General features: G+C 32.2%; 1 protein-coding gene across 2 annotated transcripts in view; it reads right to left on the minus strand.

Moving 5' to 3' along the window:
• Positions 1-21411, minus strand: part of Ac76E (adenylate cyclase type 2 Ac76E) — a 327480-nt gene that overhangs the window by 100451 nt on the left and 205618 nt on the right. The gene's annotated exons all lie outside the window — the stretch shown is intronic.

A 21411-nucleotide genomic window follows, 5' to 3' on the forward strand; every position in this document is an offset into this window, starting at 1 on the left:
CATGAATAGACTTACTAACGAGCCACAACGTCGAATTTTCAGTGAATGGGCCCTAGAAAAGTTGGCAGAAAATCCGCATTTTTATCGACAAATTTTGTTCAGCGATGAGGCTCATTTCTGGTTGAATGGCTACGTAAATAAGCAAAATTGCCGCATTTGGAGTGAAGAGCAACCAGAAGCCGTTCAAGAACTGCCCATGCATCCCGAAAAATGCACTGTTTGGTGTGGTTTGTACGCTGGTGGAATCATTGGACCGTATTTTTTCAAAGATGCTGTTGGACGCAACGTTACGGTGAATGGCGATCGCTATCGTTCGATGCTAACAAACTTTTTGTTGCCAAAAATGGAAGAACTGAACTTGGTTGACATGTGGTTTCAACAAGATGGCGCTACATGCCACACAGCTCGCGATTCTATGGCCATTTTGAGGGAAAACTTCGGAGAACAATTCATCTCAAGAAATGGACCGGTAAGTTGGCCACCAAGATCATGCGATTTGACGCCTTTAGACTATTTTTTGTGGGGCTACGTCAAGTCTAAAGTCTACAGAAATAAGCCAGCAACTATTCCAGCTTTGGAATACAACATTTCCGAAGAAATTCGGGCTATTCCGGCCGAAATGCTCGAAAAAGTTGCCCAAAATTGGACTTTCCGAATGGACCACCTAAGACGCAGCCGCGGTCAACATTTAAATGAAATTATCTTCAAAAAGTAAATGTCATGGACCAATCTAACGTTTCAAATAAAGAACCGATGAGATTTTGCAAATTGTATGCGTTTTTTTTTTTTAAAAAAAGTTATCAAGCTCTTAACAAATCACCCTTTATAACATAATTACGAATCGGTATGGACTTTTGGCACGGTACGTAGAGAGCCAGAATTGAAATATGGGGGTCGCTTATATGAACTTTATATGGACAATTATGAACTTTATATGGACCAATTTTTGTGTGATTGGGGATCGATTTATCTGGGGGCTATATATAACTATAGACCGATATGTACCTAGTTAGGCATGGTTGCTAACCAGGGCTGTGGAGTCGAGCCAATTTTGCACGACTCCGACTCCGACTCCAGCATTTTTCATCAGCTCGACTCCGACTCCGGAGTCGACTCCGGGTAATATAACTAAATCTCATTTTAATACCACGAATTTGTAGTTCTATTGTGGGGTACCGTAAGTGGATCGATATAAAGTATCGTATTTATTTATGTGTGCAAAAAAAGGTCTTAATTTCACATTAGATGCCAATTAAACTCTATATTTCAAATTTAGGGCAATGTTTAATAAATAAAATAATGCTATAAATACCCATCATAATATGAGAAGATACCAACAGTATACACCCAGAAAAAAGTGCCTTCGAAACTAAAGGAAAAAATTTTCATCAATATAGTTTATCCATTTTATTTCCATTAAGGTACATTTTTGTGAAAAATAATAAAATTTACTCGTTTCAGTAAAAAAATCCTAAACTGTAAGCAGTTAGGAATAGTTCATTAACTAGAATAAGGCATGGAATTTTACTCATACTATTTTCTTTGCTGGGTATCAGAATTTACTACTGAAAAAGAAAATTTTATTCGCCGATAACAAAGCATTCGTAAAAATAAACAAAAACCGAACTAAAACCAAGTTTCCTCAAAATTAGTAAAATTTCTTATAAAATGATAATTGCGACTTCCTTTATAATAGAAAGTTTTTCATACATACGAACAACACTTGGCATAGAAAAATATTTTAGTTCATTCGTACTAAGAAGTATGCAATCCTTTCAAAACTTAAGGAAACACACTTGTTAGAATATAGGAAATTTTCCTAAATTTCTATTGTCTACCTGTAATCGATACCTGTCATCGTAATCGATGTGTTTGCGCGTGGGTGTAATCGATATATTTGCGCGTCGGTTGTTTTTTTAGTTGGAATCGCGTTGTTTTCGTATACGGAGAGATTGTTAAAAAAAATAATATGGTAAAATAATATAATAAATAACAAATAAAATATATAAAATATTTGTTATTTTAAATTAGTGAGAAAAAAGTTCGTTTTTTAAATAAATCTATCAATGTTCGTGATAGTGTATAAAGAAAGAAAACACCAGCAGAATAACAACCCTTTCATTTGTCTTCATTTTGGAATCTTCAATTATCAGGTAATATTCAGTGACGCTAACCTGTTGCAACAAAAATGTTTTATGATTTTTTATATTTGTAGGTATTGAAATTGTAAAAGGATGACAAAATCGTTAGGCAGCAACTTATTAAAAGTGAAAAGTACAAGAAGAAGAAAAAGTGCGTTTTACAGTTGATAATATCACACGGAAATTGGAAATAGTGGAATAATAAACTAATATTTCAAAAACATTCGATGCTGTTGATTCTTAATAAATATATTCAATATATTAATAAAACATGTCTTTTATTGAAGATAAAATTGCTTATAGAAATAAATAAAATTGTATTTAAAAACGAAGGTAAGCAGTTCTAATTATGAAGTAAAAGTTTTACCACAAATGTGTAAGATTTGTCGAAATGAATGAAAAAATTTCAATAAAATCATTCCATATATGAATTCAAATTAGTTAAATTTTTTCATTCTGTAGTATAGTGGTATGTAAATATAGGAAAATGTTAACTAATATATGGAATGCATTATTCCTAATTTCTACGAAAATCACATCGTTCAAACAAATAAAAATGTCTTTGGCGCTATACGAAGTTCAACTTTCTTCACAATGAGTTCATTTTAACTTAAAGAAGGGGTCACTTTTTTCTGGGTGTATGTATTTGTGGACCAAAATTATTGATACTATCTCAAATTCTTTAAATTTGTTGCGAGCTGTATAAATGTTTATATTCCCATATGCATGAATTTGAATCTGAATCGATTTAGACAAAATTGTATATACTTCTACAAAATCTATGTACTTTAAATTTAAATCTAACTTTATGGGATGTAAGACAATTTTAACAAAAAATAAAAATGCAAGGAAAGTCTAAAGTCGGGCGGGCTGATTATAATATACTCTGCACAAAATCTCAAATCAGACTTCTATAAAATCTCAGGCAATATTTGGGAAATATTTATAATTGTTTAGACAATTTCGCAAAAATGTATTTATGATTCATTCATTGAAAAATTTGAGTCATTTCTACAAGTTTTCGACTTAGCAATGAGCATCAGTGAGCATACATTTTTGTCTAGTAAATAAAATTTTGCAAAATTTTTTACAGAAACAAAATTTTGACAAAATTTTCTATAGAAATAAAATTTTGGCAAACTTTTTTATAGAAATCAAATTTTGACCAAATATATAGAAATAAAATTTTAAATAAAATTTTTATAGAAATAAAATTTGGCAAAAATTTTTATAGAAATAAAAGTTTGAAAAAGTTACCAATAGAAATACAATTTAAAAAAAACCAGTAAGGAAAGTCTAAAGTCGGGCGGGGCCGACTATATTATACCCTGCACCACTTTGTAGATCTAAATTTTCGATACCATATCCCATCCGTCAAATGTGTTGGGGGCTATATATGAAGGTTTGTCCCAAATACATAAATTTAAATATCACTCGATCTGGAAGAATTTGATAGAATTCTACAAAATCTATAGACTCAAAATTTAAGTCGGCTAATGCACTAGGGTGGAACACAATGTTAGTAAAAAAAATATGGGAAACGTTTAAGTATGAAGCAATTTTAAGGAAACTTCAAAAAAGTTTATTTATGATTTATCGCTCGATATATATGTATTACAAGTTTAGGAAAATTAGAGTCATTTTTACAACCTTTCGATTAAGCAGTGGCGATTTTACAAGGAAAATGTTGGTAATTTGACCATTTTTGTCGAAATCAGAAAAAACATATATATGGGAGCTATATCTAAATCTGAACCGATTTCAACCAAATTTGGCACGCATAGCTACAATGCTAATTCTACTCCCTGTGCAAAATTTCAACTAAATCGGAGTTAAAAATTGGCCTCTGTGGTCATATGAGTGTAAATCGGGCGAAAGCTATATATGGGAGATATATCCAAATCTGAACCGATTTTAACCAAATTTGGCACGCATAGTAACAATACTAATTATACTCCCTGTGCAAAATTTCAACTAAATCGGTGTTAAAAATTGGCCTCTGTGCTCATATGAGTGTAAATCGGGCGAAAGGTATATATGGGAGATATATCTAAATCTGAACCGATTTCAACCAAATTTGGCACGCATGGCTACAATGCTAATTCTACTCCCTGTGCAAAATTTCAACTAAATCGGAGTTAAAAATTGGCCTTTGTGGTCATATGAGTGTAAATCGGGCGAAAGCTATATATGGGAGCTATATCTAAATCTGAACAGATTTTGCTGATATTTTGCAAGTTTTTCGAGACTCATAGAATATTCGGATGTACGAAATTTGAGGAAGATCGGTTGATATACACGCCAATTATGACCAGATCGGTGAAAAATATATATGGCAGCTATATCTAAATCTGAACCGATTTTTTCCAAAATCAATAGGGATCGTCTTTGAGCCGAAACAGGATCCTATACCAAATTTTAGGACAATCGGACTAAAACTGCGAGCTGTACTTTGCACACAAAAATACATCAACAGACAGACAGACAGACAGACGGACAGACAGACGGACAGACAGACGGACAGACAGACAGACAGACAGACGGACATCGCTAAATCGACTCAGAATTTAATTCTAAGCCGATCCGTATACTAAAAGGTCGGTCTATGATTACTCCTTCTTGGCGTTACATACAAATGCACAAACTTATTATACCCTGTACCACAGTAGTGGTGAAGGGTATAAAAATGTGTAGCAAATAAAATTTTGCAAAATAACATATTCTATAGAAACAAAATTTTGACTAAATTTTACATAGAAAAATATATATTTTTATAGTAATAAAATTTTGAATACTTTTTTTATAGCAGTGAGCATCAGTAAGAAAAAAAATTTTGAGAAAATTTGCTATAGAAATAAAATTTGACAATTTTTTCTTATAGAAATAAAATTTTGAAAAAAATTATAAATAAAAATACAATTTTAGAAAAAATTTTGTGTAGTAAATAAAATTCTGCAAAATATTCTACAGAAACAAAATTTTGACTAAATTTTCTATAGAAATTAAATTTTGACAAAATTTTCTAATAAAAAAAGTATTAATATAAATTTTTGGCAAATTTTCTATAGAAATAAAATTTTGACTAAATTTTTATAGAAATAAAATATCAATAGAAATAAAATTAAAAAAATTTGTGTAACAAACGAACTTTTGCAAAATTGTCTATAGAAATAAAATTTTGCAAAATATTCTATAGAAACAAATTTTTGACTCAATTTTCTATAGAAATAAAATTTTGACTAAATTTTCTATAGAAAAAATATTTCTATAGTAAAAAAATTTTGAATAATTTTTTTATAGAAATAGAATTTTGACAAAATTGGCTATAGAAATAAAATTTTGACAAAACTTTTTATAGAAATAACATTTTGACAAAGTTTCTATAAAAAACAACTTTGAAAAAATTTTCTGTCAATATTCCACATATGTATATGGCATTAAAATAAAATTAAAACATGTAAGTAAAGTAGAAAGTCGGGAGGGGCCGACTATATCATACCCTAAACCACCATTACAGAATTAGTAATCATAAGCATTTGTGGGGTAACATATAGGTCTGGGAGATAAGCCGCAGTTGCATATTTAAGAAATTTAAGGGGTACATGTCTATGGGTGTTTTGTGTCAATCTGACTATAGCTCATAGTCAATGTTGCCAGGGAAAATGTTCGGTTTACCCTACAAAGACAAAAAAAGTTCCCTACTTTCCCATACATTCACAAACAATTTTCCCTACTATATTTTTCGTTTAAATTAAAAAATTTGGAAAACAAAAATGGTTCTAAGTACTTTATTATCTTGAAACATGAATATGCAATGTATATAAATTAGAATATAAATTTGTATTACCACCACGGTTGCCACAGTTGGTAGAATTCTACCAAAATTAGTAATCTTTTTTGTTAAATCTCTATAAAAATAAAGTTTTGGAAAAAGTTTCTATAAACAAATTTTTGTAAGACATGTTTCTATATAAATAAAATTTTGACAACAAATTCTATAGAAATAAAATTTTGAGAAAAAATTCCACAGAAATAAAATTTTGAGAAAATTTTTTATAGAACTAATATTTTGAAAAAAAAAAATTCTATAGAAATACAATTTTGACAAAATGTTCTATAGAAATAAAATGTTGACAAAATTTTCTACAGGAATAAATTTTACCACACATTGTTAAAGATCAAGCCTTGCCGGCTTCTAATTTCCTCCTCTAGAGCCACCAAAATGTAAAAATTATTACAAATTGTGTTTAGTGAAAATGTCCCTACATTGTGGTCCTAGCTAGGTCCTTACAAGACGCTAAATATTAGAAAAACCCTACATATAGGGAATTTCCCCTACTTCTAGCAACACTGGCTGTGTTGTTATTGCGCCTACGGAGTTAGTATGCCACTAATATTGAGCCCATTATTAAAAAAGAGAAAATCGTTAAATTAATGTGGGTAATAAATACAAATTTGTAAAAATCGAGCAATATTCTTATCTAAGAGCTACAAGTACGTATAAGTACAATTGGCTAGTACATCAAAATTTGAAATTTGAGTAACATTGGTTAATAAATAAGAGTACTATGGCCAAATTTGGGAAAATCGAGTGATGCATATATGTGGAAGCTATATCTAAATCTGAACCAATTTGCATAATATTTTGCGGGTTTGATTAATACCACAAAAGGTTACCTTGTGCAAGATTTTAGTAAGATCAGTTACGAAATGAGGCCTGTATGGTCAAACATAAGGTTATTAGGGGCGAATTTTTCAAAATCGGGCGATACATATATGGGAGCTATATCTAAATTTGAACCGATTTCGATGAAATTTTGCACATATAGTTAGTACTATAGAGGACTGGATCTAGCCAACTTTTAGTAAGATCGGTTAATAAATAAGGGTTCTATGGCCAAATTTGGGAAAATCGGGGTATACATATATATGGGAGCTATATCTAAATCTAAACCGATTTCGATGATTTTTTGCACATATAGTTAGTGCTATAGAAGACTACATTTAGCCAAATTTGGGTAAGATCGGTTGATAAATAAGGGTTTTATGGCCAAATTTAGAAAAATCGGGCTGTACATATATATGGGAGCTATAGCTAAATCTGAACCGATTTCGATGATTTTTTGCACATATAGTTAGTGCTATAGAAGATTATATTTAGCCAACTTTGAGTAAGATCGGTTGATAAATAAAGGTTTTGTGGCCAAATTTGGGAAAATCGGGCGATACATATATATGAGAGCTATATCTAAATCTGAACCGATTTGGATGAAATTTTGCAGACTTGAAGGGCAATGGAAAAGATTACCTTTTGCCAAATTTGGTGACGATCCGCAACGTGACCCCATTTGTCGAAATCGGGCGATACATATATATGGGAGCTATATCTAAATTTGAACCGATTTCTTCCAAATTCAATAGCGTTCGTCCTTGTGCCCAAAAAACTCCCTGTACCAAATTTCATCAAAATCGGTTAATAATTGCGACCGGAATCCTGTGAACAACAAATACATGGACAGACGGACGGACACCAAGCGCTAGATCGACTCAGGAGGTGATTCTGAGTCGATCGGTATATATTTTATGGGGTCTAAAATCAATATTTCTGATAGGCACATTTTTTGGCCGATCAAACTTATTATACCCTGACCACTATGTGGTTTAGGGTATAATAATAATTTCGGGTATTAAAATGGATCGATCCAGCCCATCTGCTAGTCTAACATTCTAGGAAACATCAAAAGATAGCCGTAATTGGAAGTTGATTTTCATTTACAATCATGCTGTACATTGATCGAATGAATAACGCAATGGAAACTAATTTGCGTAAAAACTTGCTTAGGTACAAAAATGTGAAGTGTTTTAAAAAATTTGGTTTAGCCGTAGTCGGAGTCGAGCAAAATTTTTACGACTCCGACTCCAGCAAAATCTTCAGACTCCGACTCCAAGACTCCGACTCCGACTCCGGCTCCACAGCCCTGTTGTTAACGGCCATATACTAGCACGATGTACCAAATTTCAACTGACTCTGATGAAATTTGCTCCTCCAAGAGGCTCCAAAACCAAATCTCGGGATCGGTTTATATGGAAGCTATATATAATTATGGACTGATAGGAACCAATTCCTGCATGGTTGTTGGATACCATATACTAACATCACGTACCAAATTTCAACCGAATTGGAAGAATTTTGCTCTTCCAAGGGGCTACGGAGGTCACATCTGGGGATCGGTTTATATGGGGCCTATATATAATTATGGACCGATATCGACCAATTTTTGCATGGGTCTTTGAGGCCATATATTAACACCATGTACCAAATTTCAACTGAATCAGATGAATTTTGGTCTTCCAAGAGGCTCCGGAGGTCAAATCTGGTGATCGGTTTATATGGGGGCTATATATAATTATGGACCGATGTGGACCACTTTTTGCATGGTTGTAAGAGACCATATACTAATACCGTGTACCAAATATCAGCCGGATCGGATGAAATTTGCTTCTCTTAGAGGCTCCGCAAGCCAAATCGGGGGATCGGTTTATATAGGGACTATATATAATTATGGACCGATGTGGCCAATTTTTGCATGGTTATTAGAGACAATATACTAACACTATGTACCAAATTTCAGCCGGATCGGATAAAACTTGCTTCTCTTAGAGGTTCCGCAAGCCAAATCGGGGGATCGGTTTACGCTGAAAAAAATATTTACGTGATATTAAAGATTACAAATCCTAAACTTTAGAATGTGCAATTTACAAACTATTAAGGACAAATTTCTTTAAAATAATAAAAATTAAATTAAATAGGTTTATAATCTTTGCTTCAAAAATTTCTTTCGTTAAATTTAGGACACAAATTTCAGAAATTTGTGTTCCTCGGTTAAACTCGCATGTCAAATTTCCTTAAAATTAAGAAACGTATTTTTTTATTTAAGGAAATCGTCCGTAAATTAACTGAAATATTGAATTTTTAAATTTCAGATAAAATTATAAATTTCAGATAAATGCGCTTCAAATATCGGATAAGACTTATTTTGAGGATTTAGCACCTTTGGTTTAAAGTTTTAATGACATTAACGGCCATTTTCATGTAGCTCCGTTAGGCTTTAACTGCCAGTTAACAGAAAGAAAAATTGAAATGTCTTTAGACCGGTTAACCTTAACTGAAAAATTTTCAGCAGTTAAGTTTCTAACTGGCATTTGGGACATATACGCAAGATGACAGATATGTAGATATCATGGTTTAAAATTTCGATAGCTAACGTAGCACTAACGGAGCTTCATGAAAATGGGCGTAAGAAAAACATTTTTACTTTGAAGTATCCGTCATAATTTGGATTTTTAAACTGGCAATTGTTTGTACGTGAATAGTTTTATTAATATACCGCCAAAAGAGAATGAAAATTCGATAAAAGATATCTGTATCTTAATTTTAGTTTCATTGATCCTAGCCAGATAGGTTGCTAATAAATGTCTTTATTTTAAAGAAGCCGAATCTTTGGCTCGGAATCAATAATAAAATCCTTAAGGGAAAAATTCCTGCCTTATATTTAAGATAAAATTTAAGATGGTTTATTCCAACTTGTAAACCCTCCAGGTTATATCAAATCCAAATGCCCCAACAAGAAGATTATGGAGTAAATTGTTGTAATCAGGAAACAAACCATACGGCTGTTATATTATCACGAATATTTTCTGAGCACACAATTGCGGCCAAACAGCAACTCAAGCATTTTAATGTCTTCATATAAAACTTTAGTCCCTACGTATTTATAAGGCTATCGCCAATATTAAGCCATCTGCCTTAATTTAATCCCAACTCTCTTATCATCCCTCATAGTCATATGGGGTAAACTTAAGCAATTGCACAACAGCCACAAACCTCTGAAATTCTAGAATAAAAGCAAAAAAGTTTTGTGCTTCAATTTTCACAAAACTTTCTTTGTTGTTTTTATTGTTGCTTTTTTTTCTTAATAAAACTCTTAAATTTTCCCTAATTTCCTAATAAACATATCGTTATCGTTAAATTGTTTTTCTATATCTCTAAGTGTCTTTTCGTGAGAAGCAACAACTGCTTACACTATCAGAAATATGAACATGGAAAAACGTTTGTTGTTGTATCATGTATTAAAAGTTTACTTTTCAGTTTATAGCACATCGAAATATCCATTTGCGGACATGGAAAGTGTATCTACACACAAAAAAAATTTTCTGATTCAATGACGAAATTAATTGATCCAATTAATTTTTTAATTAAAATGTGTTCAATCACGAAAATGATAGTATCAATCACAGTTTTGATTGGGCATAGAAAAAATTTTTGATTAAAAAATTAATTGATGTCATTAGCAATTTTCAATTAATTTTTTAATTGATTCAATTAAAAATTTAATTGATTTTGAATGCAAACCCCAATTAATTTTTTATTTAAAAAGGTAACTATTTTCAATTACTTTCTGAATTGGCTTAGAGGTTTTATATGGATTAAGAAATGTTCATCACTTTTTATACCCTGCGCCACACTGTGGAACAGGGTATTATAAGTTAGTACATATGTTTGTAACACCCAGAAGGAGACGAGATAGACAGATGGTGTCTTATGCAATAATGCTCAGGATGGGTCCCTGAGTCGATATAACCATGTCCGTCTGTCCGTCCGTCTGTCTGTGAACACATTTTTGTGATCAAAGTCTAGGTCGCAATTTAAGTCCAATCGCCTTCAAATTTGGCACATGTTCCTAATTTGGGTCAGAATAGAACCTTATTGATTTTGGAAGAATCAATAAGTCCCGATATGGACTTATATGGCCCCAGAAGCCAGATTTTTGGCCGAATTTGGTTGAAATTTTGCACTACGATACAATTAGTAGTATAGTCAAGTGTGCAAAATTTGATTGAAATCGGTTCAGATTTAGATATAGCTCCCATATATATCTTTCGACCGATATGGACTAATATGTTCCTAAAAGCCAGAGTTTTGGCCCAATTTGGTTGAAATTTTGCACAGGGAGTAGAATTAGCATTGTAGCTATGCGTACCAATTTTGGTTGAAATCGGTTCATATTCAGATATATCTCCCATATATAGCTTTCGCCCGATATGCACTTATATGGACTCAAAAGCCAGAGTTTTATCCCGATTAGCTTGAAATTTTACACTAGGAGTACAGTTGGTAGTATAGTCATGTGTGCCAAATTTGATTGAAATCGGTTCAGATTTAGATATAGCTATATTTGAACGATTTTTTGCTTTGTAGTAAAGATTCAAAAATGCAATAAATTTAAAGATAATTTCATTAATTTTAAAGAATTTTTCTGAATTATTAAAGTCAAGTTGACTTAGTCCAAAAAATTTTTCTTTCATGTTATGATATCCATATTTAAGTAAAATCACTTATTTATAAGGACAATACGACTACATTGAAAAGTTTATCGGCTTTTGGACAAGGAAAAAACTTTATATTTGGGAAATGCGTCTTCTATGCTATGCCCCAAAATATTTGGCTGGCCGAAATTTTGAGAAAATACGTTGATAAATACGTCAATTATGACCAGATCGGTGATAAATATATATGGCAGCTATATATAAATCTGAACCGATTTTTTCCAAAATCAATAGCTATTGTCTTTGAGCCAACTCTGTGCCAAATTTGAGGGCGATCGGACTTAAACTGCAAGCTGTACTTTGCACACAAATTACATATACAGACAGACAGACGGACATCGCTAAAGCAACTCAGAATTTAATTCTAAGACGATCGGTATACTAAACGATGGGTCCCAGACTTTTCCTTCTTGGCATTACATACAAATGTACAAACTTATTATACCCTGTACCACAGTAGTGGTGAAGGGTATAAAAACGAATATATTAAAATTTGTTGCCTAGAATCAAGTACACAAAACTCACATTTAAAAGAGAATTGTGTCTTAAATGTATCCTTACTTCAAATCTTCGTTTCTTTGGCTCGGAATCAATACCCAAACAAGTAAGTAAAGTAGAAAGTCGGGCGGGGCCGACTATATCATACCCTAAACCACCATTACAGAATTAGTAATCATAAGCATTTGTGGGGTAACATATAGGTCTGGGAGATAAACCGCAGTTGCATATTTAAGAAAATTAAGGGGTACATGTCTATGGGTGCTTTGTGTCAATCTGACTATAGCTCATAGTCAATGTTGCCACGGAAAATCTTCGGTTTACCCTACAAGGACAAAACAAGTTCCCTACTTTCCCGTAAATTCCCAAACAATTTTCCCTACTATATTTTTCGTTAAATTTAAAAAAAAATTTACAAAACAAAAATGGTTCTAAGTACTTTATTATGTTAAAACATGAATATGCAACGTATATAACTTAGAATATAAATTTGTACAAAGATAATTGAGTATAACAAGATTAAGCATTGTGTTCTTATAAAGAGAAAACAAATGTCAAGGTGTAGAGGGCTATGAGAAAAAAATTGTTTTATTTGTCAATTTTTTCCAAAGCAGCTCTGCCCAGGAATAAATTTAAACGGCAATATTCACATAAAACCATAATGAATATTTACTTTAAAATACACATACGTTTTACTTTAATTTTGTACAATCGTTTCGGTATTGCTTTTGTGGGTTTTTATTCAGAAATTTATGAAAAACAGAAATGTTTTGATATTTTCCGACGCAAACGGCAGTACATTTGAGAGACACGTCGACGCAAACTTTATGATATTTTGTTGACAGAGTCCTCTGGTGCTTCAGTTTTGCTATGACAAGACTGCATCTTCTTCTCAATTATCTTTGATTTGTATTACCACCACGGTTGCCACAGTTGGCAGAATTCTACCCAAATTAGTAATCTTTTTTGTTAAATCTCTATAAAAATAAAATTTTGGAAAAAGTTTCTTTAAACAAATTTTTGTCAGAAAATTTTTTATAGAAAATTTTGACAATAAATTCTATAGAAATAAAATTTTGAGAAAAAATTCCACAGAAATAAAATTTTGGGAAAATTTTTTATAGAAATAATATTTTGAAAAAAATTTATATAGAAATACAATTTTGACAAAATGTTCTATAGAAATAAAATGTTGACAAAATTCTCTACAGGCATAAAGTTTACCACACATTGTTAAAGATCAAGCCTTGCCGGCTTCTAATTTCCTCCTCTAGAGCCACCAAAATGTAAAAATTATTACAAATTGTGTTGAGTGAAAATGTCCTACATTGTGGCCCTACGTCCCTACAAGACGCTAAATATTACAAAAACCCTATATATAGGGAATTTCCCCTACTTCTAGCAACACTGGCTGTGTTGATATTGCGCCTACGGAGTTAGTATGCCTCTAATATTGATCCCATTATTAAAAAAGAGAAAATCGTTAAATTAGTGTGAGTAATAAATACAAATTTGTAAAAATCGAGCAATATTCTTATGTAAGAGCTACAAGTACGTATAAGTACGATCGGCTAGTACATCAATTTGAAATTTGAGTAACATTGGTTAATAAATAAGAGTACTATGGCCAAATTTGGGAAAATCGAGCGATGTATATATATGGAAGCTATATCTAAATCTGAACCAATTTACATAATATTTTGCGGGTTTGATTAATACCACAAAATATTACCTTTTGCAAGATTTGGGTAAGATCAGTTAAGAAATGAGGCCTGTAGGGTCAAACATAAGGTTATTAGGGGCGAATTTTTCAAAATCGGGTGATACATATATGGGATCTATATCTACATCTAAACCGATTTCGATGAAATTTTGCACATATAGTAAGTACTATATAGGACTGGATCTAGCCAACTTTTAGTAAGATCAGTTGATAAATAAGGGTATTATGGTCAAATTTAGAAAAATCGGGCGGTACATATATATGGGAGCTATAGCTAAATCTGAACCGATTTCGATGATTTTTTGTACATATAGTTAGTGCTATAGAAGATTATATTTATCCAACTTTGAGTAAGATCGGTTGATAAATACAGGTTTTGTGGCCAAATTTGGGAAAATCGGGCGATACATATATATGAGAGCTATATCTAAACCTGAACCGATTTGGATAAAATTTTGCAGACTTGAAGGACGATGGAAAAGATTACCTTTTGCCAAATTTGGTGACGATCCGTTTGAAAAAACGCGCAACGTGACCCCATTTTTCGAAATCGGGCGATACATATATATAGGAGCTATATCTAAATTTGAACCGATTTCTTCCAAATTCAATAGCGTTCGTCCTTGTGCCCAAAAAACTCCCTGTACCAAATTTCATCCAAATCGGTTAATAATTGCGACCGGAATCCTGGAAACAACAAATACATGGACAGACGGACGGACGGACGGACACCAAGCGCTAGATCGACTCAGGAGGTGATTCTGAGTCGATCAGTATATATTTTATGGGGTCTAAAATCAATATTTCTGGTAGGCACATTTTTTGGCCGATCAAACTTATTATACCCTGACCACTATGTGGTTTAGGGTATAATCATTAGTGTAAAGACAAAATCTTCGGAACCGGGCATGGATTTTTTCAGTGTGCTTGATACATTTTAGACTATTTTACAGTTTTTCTAAATGCTTTCCCACATAAAATTAATTTATTGTTAAAGGAATATCTTTGACAATCTTAGCAATGGTCTCAGTTATATTGAATTTCACCAAAAAAACTAGTGTCAGTTAAACCAAAATAATTTGTAAAATCTCCTGCCTGTTTCTAATTTCCAAATTTGCTTCTGTCACCTCTTTCGACCATTACCAGATTGGTATGCTAGACCAATTTATCTTGGCAATCACTAGCAACCACAAAAATCCAATTTCCTTTGTGATTTGTGATTTTCAATCATTCCCATTTTATGTGATAATTAAGGGAATGCCACCCAATACAAATATTGACACAAATACAAAGTCATTTGTCACAGATTTTTATAAATACTTCAATCATCTGTATTTAAGAATCTCATATTACACCTCAAATCGACCATCTCTAGTGGACCCCAAGGCACTTGAGGAGGCAATTACCATTTGATGGCTGTTTTTTTTTCCAATGAATTTCGTTTATTTTCATTTTCCTTAGGCGAAGGACTAACGAAAATGCTAAATAAACATTTTGATGGCTACATTTAAACCACGTCCTTGTTTGGATGAAACAAATATTTTGAGGTCAAATAAATATTGCCTCAATATGGCCAGTGCAAATAACGACACATTTAGAAGCATATCAAGGTACACACATACATATCCACACTCTGAAATAAATTTCACTTGAAAAAGTATCACATGGCTTAAATTAGTATTGGCCAAGAAGTTGGTTATAATACAAGCTCTCATACTCACACACACACACACGCATACACATTGAACACTGATGGCAATATACAGCCATCGTCAAGTACTCTCCTTTCCATAGACTCACGCCAATATGGCTACAATATTTATGTTTATATTGAATTTTTTTCTCCTCTCTCTCTGTTCTCTACGTTTCTCACACCACATAGAAAAAGAGAAACATTCAGTGTTTCTTCCAGTGGGCGGCTTTGGATTGAAGGCAAAAGGCAAAAATATAAGAATACATTTATTTGTGTAGGGAATGGAAAAGTATCAAGACAAAAGAAAACAATAGGCGGGTAAAACACAGTAGATATAGGGATCATAGTAGCATAGGACTGCTACACTGAAAAAAAAACAAATATTTTGTTTGAGATTATGGTGGCAGCTTGTTTTATGAAGCTTACACTGAAAAAAAGGCATGCTCGGTTCCAAAGATTTTGTCTTTACTTTAACAATTTTGGTATTGATTCCAAGCCAAAGAAGCGGAGAAATCAAGTAAGGATACTTTTAAGATACAATTCTCTTTCAAATTTGGTTTTTATGTACTTGACTCTAGGAAGCCAATTTTAAATTTTCGTTTTTTTTCAGTTTTTTTTTTTCTTCATATACTATGCAAGCCCTTTAAAAAGGAGTTAACGACAACTTTATTTTCCAAATTCAGACTCGACTTCCAGTAGAAATTATGCTATGTTTCAAGTAAAAAACTTCTTTAAAATAAAGTGTTGAAAAACATGTCCTATTTTTGAACAATTTTTTGCTTTGGTAGTCAAGATGCAAAAAGACAACAAATTTAAAGACGATTTCATTAATTTTAAAGAATTTTTCTGAATTTTTAAAGTCAAGTTGACTTTACCCCAAAAAATGTTTCTTCCATGTTATGATACCCATTTTTAAGTCAAATCACTTAATTATAAGGACAATACGACTTCATTGAAAAGTTTATCGACTTTTGGATAAAGAAAAAAAAACTTTATATTAGAGAAATGCGTCTTTTATGCTAAACAAACTTTGCATTCGTTTTTTAAGGACATGAAATCTTTGGTCTCACGACAATATTTTTTCAGTGCATGAGATACAATTTTCATGTGAATATTTCCAGATTTAATTTCAACCGATTTAAATTTCCATGCGAAAATTGGTCCCATAACGGTCCATAATTATATAGTGCCCATATAAACCAATTTGATTTCTTGAACCTCCTGAATCAAGAAGTTCGATCTGGATGTTTGATTGGGTACACAAAAAAAAATTTTCTGATTCAATCACGATTTGGCCTTACGACAATATTTTTTCAGTGCATGAGATACAATTTTCATGTGAATATTTCCAGATTTAATTTCAACCGATTTAAATTTCCATGCGAAAATTGGTCCCATAACGGTCCATAATTATATAGTGCCCATATAAACCAATTTGATTTCTTGAACCTCCTGAATCAAGAAGTTCGATCTGGATGATTGATTGGGTACACAAAAAAAATTTTTCTGATTCAATCACGAAATTAATTGATCCAATTAATTTTTTAATTGAAATGTCTTCAATTATGAAAATAATAGTATCAATCACAGTTTTAATTGGGCATAGAAAAAATTCTTGATTAAAAAACTAATTGATTTCATTAGAAAATTTCAATTAATTTTTTAATTGATGTTGATTGCAAAACTCAATTAATTTTTATACCCACCACCATAGAATGGTGACGGGGGTATAATAAGTTTGTCATTCCGTTTGTAGCACATCGAAATATCGATTTCCGACTATATAAAGTATATATATTCTTGATCAGGGAGAAATTCTAAGACGATATAATGATGTCCGTCTGTCCGTCTGTCTGTCTGTCTGTTGTAATCAATAATGAAGCAATCGTGCTGAAATTTTGCACAAACTCGTCTTTTGTCTGCAGGCAGGTCAAGTTCGAAGATGGGCTATATCGGTCCAGGTTTTGATATAGTCCCCATATAAACCGACCTCCCGATTTGGGGTTTTGGGCTTATAAAAATCGAAGTTTTTATCCAATTTGCCTGAAATTTGAAATCTAGAGGTATATTATGACCATAAAGAGGTGTGCCAAAAATGGTGAGCATCGGTCCATGTTTTGGTATAGCCCCCATATAGACCGATCTCCCGATTTTACTTCTTGGGCTTATAGAAACCGCAGTTTTTATTCAATTTACCTGAAATTGGAAATCTAGACGTATTGTAGGACCACAAATACGTGTGCCAAAAATTGTGAGTATCGGTCCATAGTTTGGTATAGCCCCCATATAGACCGATCTCCCGATTTTACTTCTTGGGCTTATAGAAACCGCAGTTTTTATTCAATTTACCTGAAATTGGAAATCTAGAGGTATTGTAGGACCATAAATACGTGTGCCAAAAATTGTGAGTATCGGTCTATGTTTTGGTATGGTCCCCATATAAAACGACCTCCCGATTTGGGGTCTTGGGCTTATAGAAACCGTAGTTTTTTATCCAATTTGTCTGAAATTGGAAATCTAGAGGTATTTTAGGACCATAAAGAGGAGTGCCGAAAATGATGAGTATCGGTCCATATTTTGGTATAGCCCCCATATAGACCGATTTCCCGATTTTACTTCTTTGACTTCTAGAATCCGAAGTTTTTATCCTATTTGCCTGAAATTGGAAATCTAGAGGTATTTTCGGGTCATAAAGAGGTGTGCCGAAAACGGTGAGTATCGGTCCATATTTTAGTATAGCCCCCATAAGAACGATCTCCCGATTTAACTTCTTGGCAGTGTTGCCAGGTTTTCACCCAAATTTAGGGGTTTGTACACGTTTAGGGGGATTTTTAGGGGTAACATTTATTTGGGGGGATTTTTGGGGGTAAAAAAATATCTTAGCTCTTATAAAGTGGAGCAATTCTCAACAAAATTTGGAACAATTCTGTCATGAATTTTGAGAAAAAATAAGGGAAGTCAACCAATTTTCCTATATACAAGAAAGTATGTAATGACATTCTTTTTTAAACGCATCTGTTGAAGGGGAATTTTTAATATTTGATACAATTAAAAACAAGGTTAGGTTAGGTTAGGTGGCAGCCCGATGTATCAGGCTCACTTAGACTATTCAGTCCGTTGTGATACAACATTGGTGAACTTCTCTCTTATCACTGCCCGATTCCATGTTAAGCTCAGTGTAAAGGGACCTCCTTTTTATAGCCGAGTCCGAAAGGCGTTCCACATTCCAGTGCAACCACTTAGAGAAGTTTTGAAACCCTGAAAGAAATGTCACCAGCATTACTGAGGTGGGATAATCCACCGCTGAAAAACTTTTTGGTGTTCGGTCGAAGGAGAAATCGAACGAATTTGTGACAAGTGGTGTAATGATTTTATCTAATGATTTTTATTTATTTCAAAAGAAAATTTTAACGAAATTTTGGGCCTCTTTTTGTACTATGAACGTTCTTAACATTTTTGGGGGTTTTTGAAAAAAGTCTAGACCAATTTAGGGTTTTTTTTCTTAAGATTTGGGGGGAAGAATCAAAAATGACCTGGCAACACTGCTCCTTCACAGAAAAAAATATCACCAAAATATTTCCAATTAAAAAGTTAATTGAAGTTGAAAATGTTTTCAATTAATAAATTAATTGATACAATTAACTTTTTAATCATGATAGAAACATTAAGTTAATTAAGCCAGTGATTGAAAATTTTAAAATTTTTAATTAAAAAATTAATTGATACAATTAACTTTTTAATCAAATTCGGAAGACTTATTCAGTTAAAAAAAGTGCTGATTTTTTTTTTAATTTTTAATTAAAAATGTATTTCAAACAATGATTTGTTAATCCAAATAAAAACTCTAAGTCAATTCAGAAAGTAAGTAAAAATAGTTACCTTTTTTAATTAATAAATTAATTGAGTTTTGCAATCAACATCAATTAAATTTTTAATTGAATCAATTAAAAAATTAATTGAAATTTGCTGAAAAAATCAATTAATTCTTTAATCAAGAATTTTTTCTATGTCCAATTAAAACTGTGATTGATACTATCATTTTAGTGATTGAAGACATTTCAATTAAAAAATTAATTGGATCAATTAATTTGGTGATTGAATCAGAAAATTTTTTTTTGTGTGTTGGGTTTCTAGAAACCGTAGTTTTTATCTGATTTGCCTGAAATTGTAAATATTCTGGTATTTTAGGCTCACAAAAACGTGTATCGGATTAAGTTTTTATCGGTCTATTTGGTAATGCCTCCATATAGACCGACTTCACTTCTTGCGGGTGTAGAAGGCGCACTGATCATGAAAATTGCTTGAAACTCAATGTAAAATTTCCAGATTTTACTTCTACAGATTTAAGATTTCAAATCAAGACGTTATTTTATAATTTTCTTGCACACTTACAGGAGATGTTAATGTCTAAAACTCAAACAAAAATGGTTCTTATAAATCCAGAATCTGATATAGTCCTCATAGTTGAATTATCTTCTTTAAATTTTTCTTCGGGAAGTGTCCTCAAGCCCTCCTGAAATTTCAAAGGAAACCCTAATATTTGGTCCATGGTGATGGGTATTTCAGATTCGGCCCGGCCGAACTTAGTGCTGTATATACTTGTTTAATTAAAAAAGGTCAATATTTTCAATTACTTTCTGAACTGGCTTAGAGTTTTTATTTGGAATAACAAATGATTGTTTGAAATACATTTTTAATCATGAAATAAAAAAAAAAATGTTAATCACTATTTTTAACTGACTTAGTCTTTCGAATTTGATTAAAAAGTTAATTGTATCAATTAATCTTTTAATTAATAATTTTAAAATTTTCAATGATTTACTTAATTAACTTAATGTTTCTACCTTGATTAAAAAATTAATTGTATCAATTAATTTATTAATTGAAAACATTTTCAACTTCAATTAACTATTTAATTGGAAATATTTTGGTGATATTTTTGTTATAATGTCAGCATATCCCCTTTAAGTAGAACTAAATCCCAGACGTCTTATGTGGACAAATCCTACTTTTCCATCCAGTTTGAAACTATTGCGATAGAAATTCAAGTAGCCTTTCTTCCCAGGAGTCAGTGTAAACCATAATTCAAAATTTTATTTCCTCAGAGTAGATTACACAATGTCACTCATACATGCCTCTGATGCTTTGCCAATGAAATTCATTCAATATTTTCAGTGTACATTTAGTGACAAGGAGTAAAAAAGAAAAACCTGAAAACGGAAAACTGAACCTGTTGAATGGATATTTGTGTTGTAATATAAACAAAATGGCAACAAAGCTTTTTACGGAAAAGAAAAACAAATATCCAATGAACAATAGATTGATATAGCCTATGTATTATTTTAACTTTTTCAATGACCTTTGAGAACTGTTCCATATAGCCTTCGAAAGTAGGCTCATTTAAATACGCAATAGAAAACATTGCGATGATATGAACTTTGTTATAGGGCACAGTAAAGATATTTCTATCAAAGACAAAAAGGGCACTGGACAATGAATTTTTGCAATGAGTTTGCGTCTTAGAGTAGCAGTAAGTCGTTAGGGAAAAATGACAATTGATTGATTGAGTTACTTGCTTGGTAAAATGTGAAAGAACAAATTTTGTGATTGCTGCTATGCCATACCACAAACAATAAATTATGTGCATTGCTTCCTATTCAGGAATGCTTGTCATAGAAATTGAATGAAAGTTGAGTATGGCAATTTCAGAGTATTCCCTAAGCATAGCAATTATATTCTCTTGGCTTATTGACCTACAATAATGACCAGAATAAAAACATCGAAATATGGATTTTCAACTATATAGATTATATATATTCTTGATCAGATTGAAAATTCTAAGACGATTTAAGGATGTCCGTCTGTCTGTCTGGATGCCTCTTGTAATCACGCTTCAGCCTTCAATTATGAAGTTATTGTGCTGAAATTTTGCACAAAATCGTCTTTCGCTGCAGGCACGCCAAGTTTGA

Source organism: Haematobia irritans, chromosome 4 (genome assembly GCF_050003625.1).
Source record: "Haematobia irritans isolate KBUSLIRL chromosome 4, ASM5000362v1, whole genome shotgun sequence".
In the NCBI taxonomy this organism is placed as follows: domain Eukaryota; kingdom Metazoa; phylum Arthropoda; class Insecta; order Diptera; family Muscidae; genus Haematobia; species Haematobia irritans.